Source organism: Corvus kubaryi, unplaced genomic scaffold, assembly GCF_017639235.1.
Source record: "Corvus kubaryi isolate FWS band 111438036 unplaced genomic scaffold, C.kubaryi_AGA036_p1.0 37357, whole genome shotgun sequence".
NCBI lineage: Eukaryota > Metazoa > Chordata > Aves > Passeriformes > Corvidae > Corvus > Corvus kubaryi.
In genome coordinates this window covers 11,427,336-11,439,197 of record NW_024581117.1, presented here as the reverse complement: position 1 = coordinate 11,439,197, position 11,862 = coordinate 11,427,336, and the positions used below count along the sequence as shown (strand labels likewise).

General features: G+C 41.9%; 1 long non-coding RNA gene across 1 annotated transcript; it reads left to right on the top strand.

Moving 5' to 3' along the window:
• The first annotated feature begins 61 nt into the window (after positions 1-61).
• On the top strand, positions 62-3,500 carry LOC121667249. Its single transcript, XR_006016984.1, has 2 exons — positions 62-382; positions 631-3,500. It is a non-coding gene; the product is annotated as an uncharacterized LOC121667249 (long non-coding RNA).
• The last annotated feature ends 8,362 nt before the right edge of the window (positions 3,501-11,862 follow it).

The following is an 11,862-nucleotide window of genomic DNA, read 5'->3' as shown; positions in this document are numbered from 1 at the left end:
TGCGGAGCCTCGGCGCTCGGTGCCGCCGGGGCACGGCGCGGCGGGCGGGCAGCGGGGCGCACGGGCCGCGCCGGGGCGAGCGCGCAGCGCTGCGGGGAGCGCCGAGCCGGGGCCACAGCAGGGCGATTGGCTGCGATGGAATAGATTAGACAGAGCCGGAATTGTATCTATCTATGTATCTCTTTCTATATCACGTATGTCTCCCCGAGGAAAGGGGTAGGGGACCGATGCTCGAAGCGCAGGCATGCGAGGCGAGTGGGCAGCTGCCGGTTGCCGGGCGCAGGCTGCTCCGCGGGGCCCCAGCCCCTGCCCGGAGGGTGCCCAGCGCTGCGCGGCCTCCCGCAGCCCCCGCCCGGCTCGGCACCACGGGACGCCCCCGCAGGTAAGGGCGCGGGGCTGCGCCCGCTGCCGCTCCTCCAACTTCAGCGACGGGGGGCGGCGCGGGGGCACCGCACCGAAGCGGGCGGTGGGGGGAATGCCCCTTCCTCCTTCCACACGCTCGAGCCCGGGACGTGATCCGTGTTTGAGGAACGAAATGGAAATGCGAGGTTTTTACCCCTGCGCTGGGGGCGAGGTGGTAGGGAAGAAAAGTGGTACAGCAAAACCTTTTCTTGTTTTGTTTTGTTCTAGCTTTCAATGAAATCTAATTCATAAATTGGACATGCTCAGGCTCAGAAGACTAATTCATCCCCTAAAACAAACGCATCAGTGATTGCAGGCACCTAAACGTGACAAGCGTCTCAATATACCGAGGATCCAGAGAAAACAAATTCATTCAGGAGCCCGAAACGTAATTAAAACTACTGCCAAGAAAATGAGTTGAGAGCAGGATGTTACCAAGATTATTAAGTTGCTGCGGGGCTGAGGCACACGGACCGCTATAGGGGTACATAGAGATAATGTCAGCCTTTGGGTAACGGGAGGCAGAGCGATTCCTGGAGGTCGCCGTCTTGCAAGCGCAAGCCTGGTAACAGCTCGCCGTGGCCTCATCCTGCTCCCGGGAAGGGACTGGCGAGCCCGGGGGCTCGGCGGGGAAGGAGCGGGCCCCCACCGCCTGCTGAGCCCCGGCAGAGTGGCGACAAAGGGGCCGGCGGCGCCCGTATCTCTGGCACTGGCTACAGCATCCCTGTCATGTGTATTCAGCACACTTTTAATAACCATCACCTGTACGTGCGCTAGTAAATGCTCCCGACGCTGAGCATTGCTTGCTTGCAGGAGCGATCGCTGCAATGTATTTTTTCAATGTAGAAAGCATTTTTTTCATGCAGGGCACAGTACGGCAAGAACTGCTCAATACTAAGGAGTAGGAAATATAGATAAGGGGGCTGGGGATGCAGAAGGGGGAGGGAACACACAGTATAGATGGAGCAAAGTGAAAGGGAAGGAAGCTGAAATGGAAATGATATGAACAAGAATCCCTGTTGATCCACATGCATCAACGACCTCCTATTCAGTGGTAGTTACAAACACAGCATTCGAACAGGGAAGAGCAGGGGTAAATAAAACAAGATATGCTTTTTAAAAATAAATCACTTGTTAACTACTCTTACTTACAGTCCTTGTCTTAAATATGCAATTTCACACTGATCAATGCAGAATGATATATACTATACTCTGCATTTCACGTAATAAAAACACTTAATCCAGATAATTGGCTTCTGGGACAGAGATCAATAGAAATGTTCCTTATTTGACTACGTTAGCAAGTCAAAATTAATTCTAATTTACATTTGCTTCAAATCAATATGCACTTAGTGACTTACACAGGCTCTTTAAAAAGTTAAGCACCTATATTGACCAGAGTCATATATATGTCAGTAACAAGTACATGTGTGGGAATTAGAGAGGGGGAAAGTGTTACTGCAGAACCAAGTCTCTGACTTTCATAGAGGAAAGGAGGCTAAATTTATTTGTGTTTGAGAAGTGCTTTAGCGTCCTAGCCTAAAACCTGTAGAAATATGCAGCTATTAATCCCACGATTTATGCAGGCATCCAAACATCAGTTATAGTTGCACTCCAAGCACTTGGGAACAGGCTTGCCTCCTACTTTAGTTTGTACAGCGAGGTCTTGACCTCAGCTGGGACGCCTCTGGGTGCTATTTTAGTAATAGTAAAATAGTAATATAAAATATTAAAACTCTAAACTCAGTGGATTGGACAAGTTACAAAATTTCCTGGGAAATCCAAGAGCAGTGCTCTGAATGCAGAAAAGGATCCAGTCCCAGCCAAGGGCAGGAGAGGGGAAAAGACAAGAGACCAGAATACAGCAAAACAGACCAACTGAAATAGGCACCAAAAACAGACAGAAGGCTACAGTCAGAAGACAAAAACAAACCAGAAAAATGCACAGAAGAAATCTCAAATGCTATAAAATCTGACATGTAACACGCAAAGTACAATGAGACCTAAATGGATCCACCACAGTAAAAAGGAGGATTGCAGCTTCGGTAGCATCTCTGCAAGATAAAAAGATGTCACATCAAAACTTCATTGCATCTGGTTTTAACTCAGGTTGCATTACCTTTTCTTTCACGTTACTTGCAAATTTTTTTCCCCTTTCTCCTCTCCTTCTACTCTTTTTTTCTAAACCAAAAAAAATCCCAACAACTTTGGCTTGGATTATGTTTTCATAACAATTACTTCTTCTATGATTTCCCCTCCTTCAAAAAAAGCTATCAATGCTACATTTCTAAGCCCGGTATAAATGAGAGCTCTCCTTTCAACCCTCCCATTCCTTGTTTGCAGTCAGGGGAGTGCTGACACTTAGCAGTGGGTGTACATTGTTTAGGTGCAGCAATTGACACCACAAGGCCAATCCCTTTGCCAACACTTTGTATATTAAGAATGTTACAAGCTGCTGTGATATTCCATCATCATCATGTAGGGGGCAACTCATGACACATTATTCCACAAGGTACCACTGGATTTATAGTGCCCGCAGAAGAATGACATCTCAACAGAAATAGGCCAGGTAAAAACCCAACTCAAGTGACAGCCACTTGGTCACAGTTCAACTCTGTGGCAACAGATGCGATTCTGTGCACACCTCAGACAGCTCTTACCACCTTTGCAAACCGCTGTGGTGATTTTAACTCGTGACCCATCACGAGTTACTGCTGTGCTTATTTCTGTTGTCTGAATGAACATAGTATGAAATCCTGTACCAAGTGGGTTTTGCTACAAGAGAACGGCTGGAGTAACACTCCAAAACCTACACCGCAATTAGAAACATAGAACTTCCTAGAAAGGCGCACTGAAAGGCTTGTGCAGTGCCACACTCGGAGCCTTGTGCCCAGGGCTCTGTCCCTCTGTGCTGCCATAACAAGAATGAAGCACATTTTGAAAGACATCATCAGAACTATGGCTGCAGGATATGCCTCCATCTGGAAAGCACCTCACATTTACAAAACTGCTTCATAAGCAAGAGCTCTGCAAGACCATAACACTGAGACTTTTATCATAGCCTGTATTCAGAATAAATGGAAAGCTTTAAGATTAAACATTTCTTGAGTCTTCTCCCAAGTTTCACCCATTTACTATAGCTAAACTGAGGCTTCCCCACATAAAAGTGTGTATATATCTATTTGTGTACGTGTAGCAATGATTTATTCCTTCTGAAAGCAAATGGAACTCCTCCTCTGTATCAGGTGTAAAGATGCAGATAATACCTCCAATTGTTAGCTGCTCACTCTGTGGAGTTGGAAGAATGAAAAGAAAAAACCCGAAAAATATCCTAATACACAACATGGTAACAATCTCCCTCCTTCCCCAATAGCCAAGATGTCTACTGTTAACACACCCACAAAAAAGTAAAATTTCTTACTCTAAAATGCCATGAAATTCAGCAGCTGTGCTTCTCTTCAGAAACAGTACTGCAAAACCTCAAGCCTAACTTAATTCCAAAGTTTGTGGATGCTTATATTTAAAAATTCATTATGTCATTCTCCTGTGGTGACAGCCCGAGGTTTCAGTTGCTTTATTGAAGCTTCCTTTAGCTTATTGAAACCACCTTTTCTCTTTTCATGGTTGATAGCATAGTATGATAATCTTGCAGGAGTAAATGGACTAGAGTCTGCAAGAAAAGGCTGCTGAATTATAGAGTTCTTTGCAGGACAGCTGACATTCTTGATTAATTTGTTGTGTGCCTACTAACAATCTGAAACTTTGCTACAGTCAACACTTTATTTGGATTGACATGTCTTTTAAGATGCCATAAAGAAGGCAAAGCACTGTTATTTCCATATTTTTTACCTGATTTAATTCAGCAGAGTACACACAGCCTAGATTTGATTTAATTCATACTTATGTTTGCTTAATTTCATCACTTCAATATCTGTTGCATCTTGATAAGATTAATATATACTTCCCTACTCCTCTCTTCCAACTGTGACTTTTTACAGCCTATTTTTCTTTAATGGGCATTTTCTTTTCAATACACAAGGGTCTTTATAGGCCTTTCCGGCCTCCCACATTTTTATAGTTGCATAAATGCACTCTTAATGTAGTGCAAGGCAAGTTGTATCAGTGTTGGTAAGTGTAATCACTATCCTGGCATTTGTATCTAATTAACACTTTGATTCAGAAGAAAAGGAATCTCTTTATTCACAACATTTTAATATCACCAGTATGTGTTTTATTGAGAACTCTTAACACACAGATGGACCAAAGAATCCTTTGTTACTACTGTAAAGTGTGGGAGTGTAACTCCTAGTTAAAAGAAAACACTTTTCTCCCTCATTTGTAAGCAAGCAAGCCCCTTGCCATTATATCCACTGGACACTAACTGGAAAAGGCTAAAGTCTGTAAGTTTGTTTTCCTGACTAGAGATCCTTCCTTTTTTTTTTTTTTTTTTTAAGAAAATAAAGTAGGTATGGTTGCCATCTTTGTTACAGCACAGTTTCATAAGAATGAAGGCTCTCCAAGTAAAAGTGTTTGTCAATTGTTTATAATTTAATAGTAGCCATATAAAGATAATCTTTGAACCAACTTCACTGGCATTCATCTGAGAGAAAAAAACAATTTACAAGATTCTCCAATATAAACCCATCTCCAGGGGAACTCCATTCCAAAACATCTTGCATGCCTCATTGACCCATCCACATAGTACACACAGTCCAGTCTCATAAGCTGTTCAGTGAGCTGCCTATTACAGATAATAAGACATTGCTAGGACAGCTGTCCTCTGCCATCACAGCAACCCAAAGAGACAGACACATCCCAAAAGGAAAATCACAACAGGAAAAACCCCTGATGTCATTCCATGTACAGCCTTCATAAATACATACTGACCAATCTCACACATAGTAACAAGCCAAGAATGACACACCTCTGGTTTACAGATACTTCACTGTGAATACATATCCCAGTACTTCCACTATTATAAAACTTCCCAACACTTGACCACAGAAATATATCCTTGCTTTGTTAGAGTCGATTGAAGCTGCAGGGTGGTTATGCCAGACAGAGGAAAAAGCAAGTTACTAGAATTTAACCTGCAGTTCACCTCAGCTGGTTGAAGATTTTGGAGAAGTCACGTTCCTGCTAGCTACTTCTCACTTTACCCATCTAGACAGTAACAAAGCAGTAAAGTAGATGCTGCTGCATGGTGAAGCAGAGAACCAGAAAAGTCTGAACACATACATTTAAAAAGTTCTGCCCTCCAGCCAAGACACAGTAACTGATCTCGTGTTTGTTCCTACTTCACTGCAAACTCCACCGAGAAATGATGGAAGCAGAAATATTTTGCTACAAGCCAGAAACTTGAATGCTGCCCTTTCTGCATCTCAGGCAAAGAATAGGGACCTTTCCAACTGCACTAATTCAATCCTTTGCCATCACTAAATACTGATGGAGTTTGTGCGTGCAGAGTCCTTCTAAAAGCCTCACAATGGAAAGCACTCTAAGGGGAAAGTAATTTTACCTTAAAGAAAAACCCTGATCTTTCTCAGCAGTCCATTCTAAACTATACTATGTTTAGTGACTGTCTCACAGTGGGTCACTTCTACCAGTAGGTAAGGCCTCTCTTTTGTCTTGCAATGCTGTGTCACAGAGTTGGTGGCTTGGGTTTGTTTGGGATGGGGTTGGTTTGTTTGTTTTCCAGTGTGTTTCTGCAACCATTAGTAAAAATGAGGTACAGAATTGGCCTTCTCAGTGACCCCATTAGCATTAATGGCAGTCACATACAGAATATATTCTCCCAGGGATCTGTGTTCTCTTTGGGAAAAGATTCCCCGTAATGGAGTTCATAATTCATACTCATGTTTCCAGGAAGGGTTGAAATGAAGATTTTTTTAGCAAAAACACCAGCTTCTCATTGTATGCCTGACTTAAAAAATTATTCTACCAAAGCCTTTGTTTGTTGTATTTTTTGTCCCTTAGCGGAAAGAAAAAAAAGGAAAGAAAAAAAATCAAGCCAAAAAGTAGGGTAAAGTGTCACGGTATATCTTAAATTTCCTACTCAAAGAAGGGGATACTTTTTTAAAGGCAGTGCAATCCAGCCATTGGAGCAGAGGAGCCATGATTCCTGGGCTACATTCCCACCACAGTCACCGATTCATTTCATGACTAATTGAGTGGACTGTTGCATGAACATTGTATTCAGTTCTCAATTTAAGGGTGAACAAGAACATCAAGTTCCTTTCCTCAGTTCCTGCACTCAGTCAGCTGTCCTACTTCTCTAGGAGGTATAGGGGAAACATGGTAGGTTTATTTTTGGTTGGTCAAACAAGTAATTTTAAGTAATTTCAAGTTTGTAGATCCTACAGAGATTAGGAAAAAACTATCTTATTTTAAATAATTTCAAACAGAAAATGCTCGTTATTGTACTTGAGACCAACCCATTCCACTTAACTGAGTCTGGATGCAAATTTTCAGTATCCAAGCTCCATTGTTGACTGAGTGACAGGACTTCAGATGTCTAATGATTTCTTTTCCTTTCAATTTTTTAACCATGGTGGGGAGGGGTGCGTGAAACAGGGGACAATACCTTATATTGAGATGAATAAGAAAAGCTCTAGAGACAAAGCCACCCAGAGCTACAAGCTGGTTATACTCTCCTCTAAGTTACACTCAAGTGATTTCTTCTGTTCTGCTGGAGTAAGCACCTGAACTAGGTCTCCCACATGAGAAAGGGGTGTCCTGATGAGTAGGTATTGGAAGAGGAGCGGGGGAAGAATATACACCTCTTTTGAGAGAGAGAAAGAAAAAAAAAAAAAGAGTAAAAACCACCTTGAAATATTTCCATATGGCCTGGTGAGAAAGGGAGAGAAGAGAAAAAGAAAAGCACACTGCTTCCTTTCTACTTTAGGCTGTAGAAGGTGTTTGTGTGCAAGAACAGCTTTCTAACCCAGGCTTCCCCATGTCAAGAAGTTTGTTTATGTCAGGTTGATTTTCTGTTGGCATTTTATGCTGCTTCCTGCAAAGAAACTATTTCTATGAACATACCCAGGCATTCACAACCCTTCCAATGGTTTGAGTCACATAAGCCACACCTTAGTGGTGCCTCATCCCTTCAACACCTATGCCCTGCCATTCCCACAGCATCAGCTGAAAACGTAAGTGTATCATAGACCTGTTTGCAATAGTCTATAGTATGGCCAGTGGAAATAGGAAACCCAGGACCAGCTCACTTTGCAACATTCCACATAGCACCATTTGGGTGTTATTGCCATAGTGTAGAAGTTTAAGCTATAGAAAAAGTACAAATTGGTTTAAGAGCTCCAAAATACTTTGGTTCCTGGTACACAACATCTGAAAACATCTCTCTTTACTGATTCTTATTCAAAGTGAACTTTAAACTATTACTCTATATACTTGACTCAACAGTTCCGAGAAAGAGATAAAAAAGCCCAAACATTTTTTCTAAGTCTTCTGAAAAATTGTAGTTATTGCAGTAAAGCGTTTATATGAAAAGGGCAGAGAGGATAAAAAACAGGCACCACTTTAAGCATCCAGCACTCCATGAGTCACAGACCCTGTCACTGAGCCCTAATGAAACTTCACTGACCAACAGTTTCTAAAGGTCCCACACTCTCCAATGTCTTCTTAATATCACTAAATACACTTTTACCTTGCTCCCAGTCCAAACTGTGCTGCACTATACAGCAATATATTTTACTACAGCTACATGCTATCCATCTGAATGCAAGTCTGCAGTGGAAATAGCTTTGTTTGCTGCAGTGCTGTATTATCACACATGACTAGACCAGGCAACATTGATTTTTAAGCAATGGCATTGATTACAACTCTTATTTTTAAAATGCTGGCAGGATACAGCCCTTAGATAAGCACTTCAAGACCAAATTTGAATTGCATTTCCCAGCAGCTCTCCTTTTTTTACAGAGACTATATAATAGAATTACAAATAATGCTACTGACTTCAACATGTACTGAGGATTTACACCAGCATGGTTTCAGTAATAGAAGCTTTTAGCATTCACACTTACATAATTATAATATACTTTAGATTATTGTTTTCAAAATGCAAATTCTTTTTTTCCCCCTTCACAAGTTAAAAAAAGGTGCTTGTTTTCCAGAGAGATAAATTTATTAAATTGAATTTGACCTTTTAGAGCATAGTAAGGTAGGGATTTCTGTTCCCTGGAAACATAGGAAGATTCTTCATGTACTGCTCTGAGTCATGCAAGAGTCCACAACCAAGTAAGAAAAGCACTCTTGGAAGAACACTTTACATTAAAAAATTTATGCAGGGTGAGGGGGCAAGGAAAAAGCCCCAAACCTCAAACCCAAAATATATCCTTACACCTACATTTTAAATTACATACTGGAGGGTATGAAATCATTACAGAGTTTTCACGCTCTCAAGCAGCCCTCCGGACTTATCACCACCATATCATTACTTGACCAGTTTCCTTGGGGTAGTTCCTGCCCTGTTCCAAAAATAACCTTTAAATACCTCTCCAAGATTTCTGAGCAGATTGTGCTTTTATGTTCCCAAGCTGGTAAAAACCTCCTGGTTATCTTACTGGTTTGCCAGCTTAATCTCAGTTTGCAAAGTGGGTTGTTTGTAACAATGCACAAGGACCATACTTTTCCATTTCTGGCTTTCTCCTAGAGGAATACGGGGATGTGCATGGATGCCATCCCCTGTGCTGGTCTATCTGCAGATCCACAAAACCTGTTACCCAAGCAGCTAAATACCCTTTTCCTCACAGAGTACATGGTGAAAACACAAGAGTAGCCAGTCTTTCCCCTTTATACCACAAGCTCCTTGTTTCCCTCAGGACTTACAAGCACCAAAATACAAAAAACACAGGTACAGAGGGATCTTTGTGTCATGTGTTACAATAAAGCAAAATTCTGTTTCTGAACCTTGTTTGGAACACTATCTCTAAATTGTTGTTAGTCATTTATGCTTTTGATGGACTTACCATTATGAATAAATTATATTTTACCCTCCTCTCTGGTTTGTTCAGATATCTTTGACCTCACCACCTACTTGGGCATATTAAGAGAGAGGTTTCCCTCTCAAGCAGCAGATTTACAGTCAGGATCTAAAGAAATCCAGTAGAAATATTGAGTGAAGATGCATCCATTATTTAATCATTTCACATAGTTCCCATAATTCACCAAGTAAAATGCCTTTAGGAGAGACAGGTGGCATAGCGGTGCTTGCCATCCTATTGTCTACTCCAAGCCTCTCTTTCCAACCTGCATTCATGGATGTTCCTTAATTAAGTGCAAACCAGTTAAAATAAATGAATAAAAGCCATAACTGCTCGACCACCTTCTTCTGTGTCAACTGAATTAACAGGGCTTACAGAAAGGGGCTCGGGAGGATCAGCAGCAAATGCAATAGTCCTCATGAACCCCAAAAACCTTCTGCATTTGATTCAGGAACAGTCCACACAACAGAATGACTTCCCCCCTCCCCTCCCCCTGCACTGAGCAAAATCAAAATTTCCATGCAACAAGAGAAGAAAACCAGACTGGCCTGGTATCACCGCAGTGAAATTGTCACTTCTGCACAGGTTCCTTGTTTCACTGCCAGGGATCCTTACCCCACCCAGTAGAATGCAGCTGCTCCCAGCACTGCTACACCACGCAGAGCAGCTGGACAGTTTTGCTTCAGTCACTCCTCTACTCCTGGCATTCTGTGACACCTACCTGGATTTCTTTTGAAAGCTCAGACTAGCTGCAAACTAGCTACTGATCACCTTTGCCTTACACACATAAAAAAAAGCCTCTTAATAAATACATTCGAGACACCTCCTTAGTGAGCTTTACCTCCCTCTAATTCCACATTGAAGAGCTATTAAAGAAAAGAACAATTATAACAAGACATATCCCTGCAAAACACTGCTTCTTTGTGCATTTTATCCGTTCACAGTTATCCATCTTGTCCTCCATTTAAGAAAACAAACCTCATAACTTTGTTTCCTTAACCTGACAGGCATATGTAATTACTGGGTGCAATACTTGACTCAAAAGACATCTTTTCCTATTCATGTTTTTCTTTTCAGTCCAGCATGCCCAAGACACTCAATTCAACAAAATTTTGGCACTGCCTGATATATGTTAATAATGTAGAATTTTCCTTTTCTCTGTTCAAAGTGGAAGTTGATATGGATGCATGGATTTTGTGTCATAATCTGAGGTGAAATTTGCATTATAATCTCGGCTCAGTGTTGTTTTCAGCAGAAGCATTTCTGGGCTCAGAAGCCAAAGCCCTCCATCAGCAATACCACTCCTTTTCTTATTGCCCACCCATCCACCTCACTGCCTGACTACAAAACCACAGGAGCAGAGATAAAAATGTGCCAGGTCCTTCAGAGTCACAGATAATCAGGCAATCATGCCCTCATATTTATCTAGATAGTTATTAGCAAAAACCCGCAAGTCCAGACGTTTCCATGAAGTGGCTCCACCCCCTGGATCTGTAGGCCAATCATTGGACCAACTGCCACTAGATGGAGAACAATCCCTGGATTTGTCTAACAGTGTTAAGCAGACAGAAACTGCAAGCCACCCTGTTCCCTACAGAGCTTGAGAGAGTGTTTTCTGCATGCCACCTGCTAACCGGGTACACCACGGGTTGACAGCACCTCTGTCCCTCAGTGGCAGCAGCCCGTTTGATTCCATCAGTGTTGAGCTACATATTTTATTGTGCTTTAACTAATATGGCCTCAGAGGATGCACTTTAAAAGGAGAGTGAATGATTTCTTCTGTTTAGACTTCTAAATGCTGGAGCGGAAGTTCTCACTCTCTGCAGTTAGGAGTGAATCATGTGAATGTGTGTGCACAGGATGAAAACACCCTTCTGTTGATGAAGGTGGCAACACCGCAGCTCAAACGATTTTCCATTAGCACACAATCAGACTTTATATTGCTTATAGAGGGGAAACAAATTCAGAATACCGACAGAGTCTAAAAGGAATTCTTGAACACTGGTGGCAAAACAAGAACAAGAGGCAAGCAAATTTCTCATGTTGGTTTCTGTAACCTTGAGCTCATCTTGCTGCAATGTAGTGGAATAAATCCGTACTGCGTGCAATTATGGATTTGATTTCAAGGCTGAACAAGAAAAAAATATTTAAATAACTATAGTTGTTCTAAGCTGATTCATTGTACAGCTTTACTAAACTAAAGATGGAATAATGCAATGACAAAAATTGAGTGAACAGTTACAATTAAACCAATAGGTTCAAAGAATCAGATCACCAAATTAATACAGCTACTGATAACCAAATCAGCACACAAGAAGAATAAGCTTTCTAGCTCACAGGAAAAATAATTAATTGCTTTGGATTAATGCTAGGGAGAGGGAGTTTAAAGGAAGAGTGAACTCCTTTTCAACACAAGGCCACAGCCAGCACTAGCTTCTCTGTAGTTCACAAACCAGGC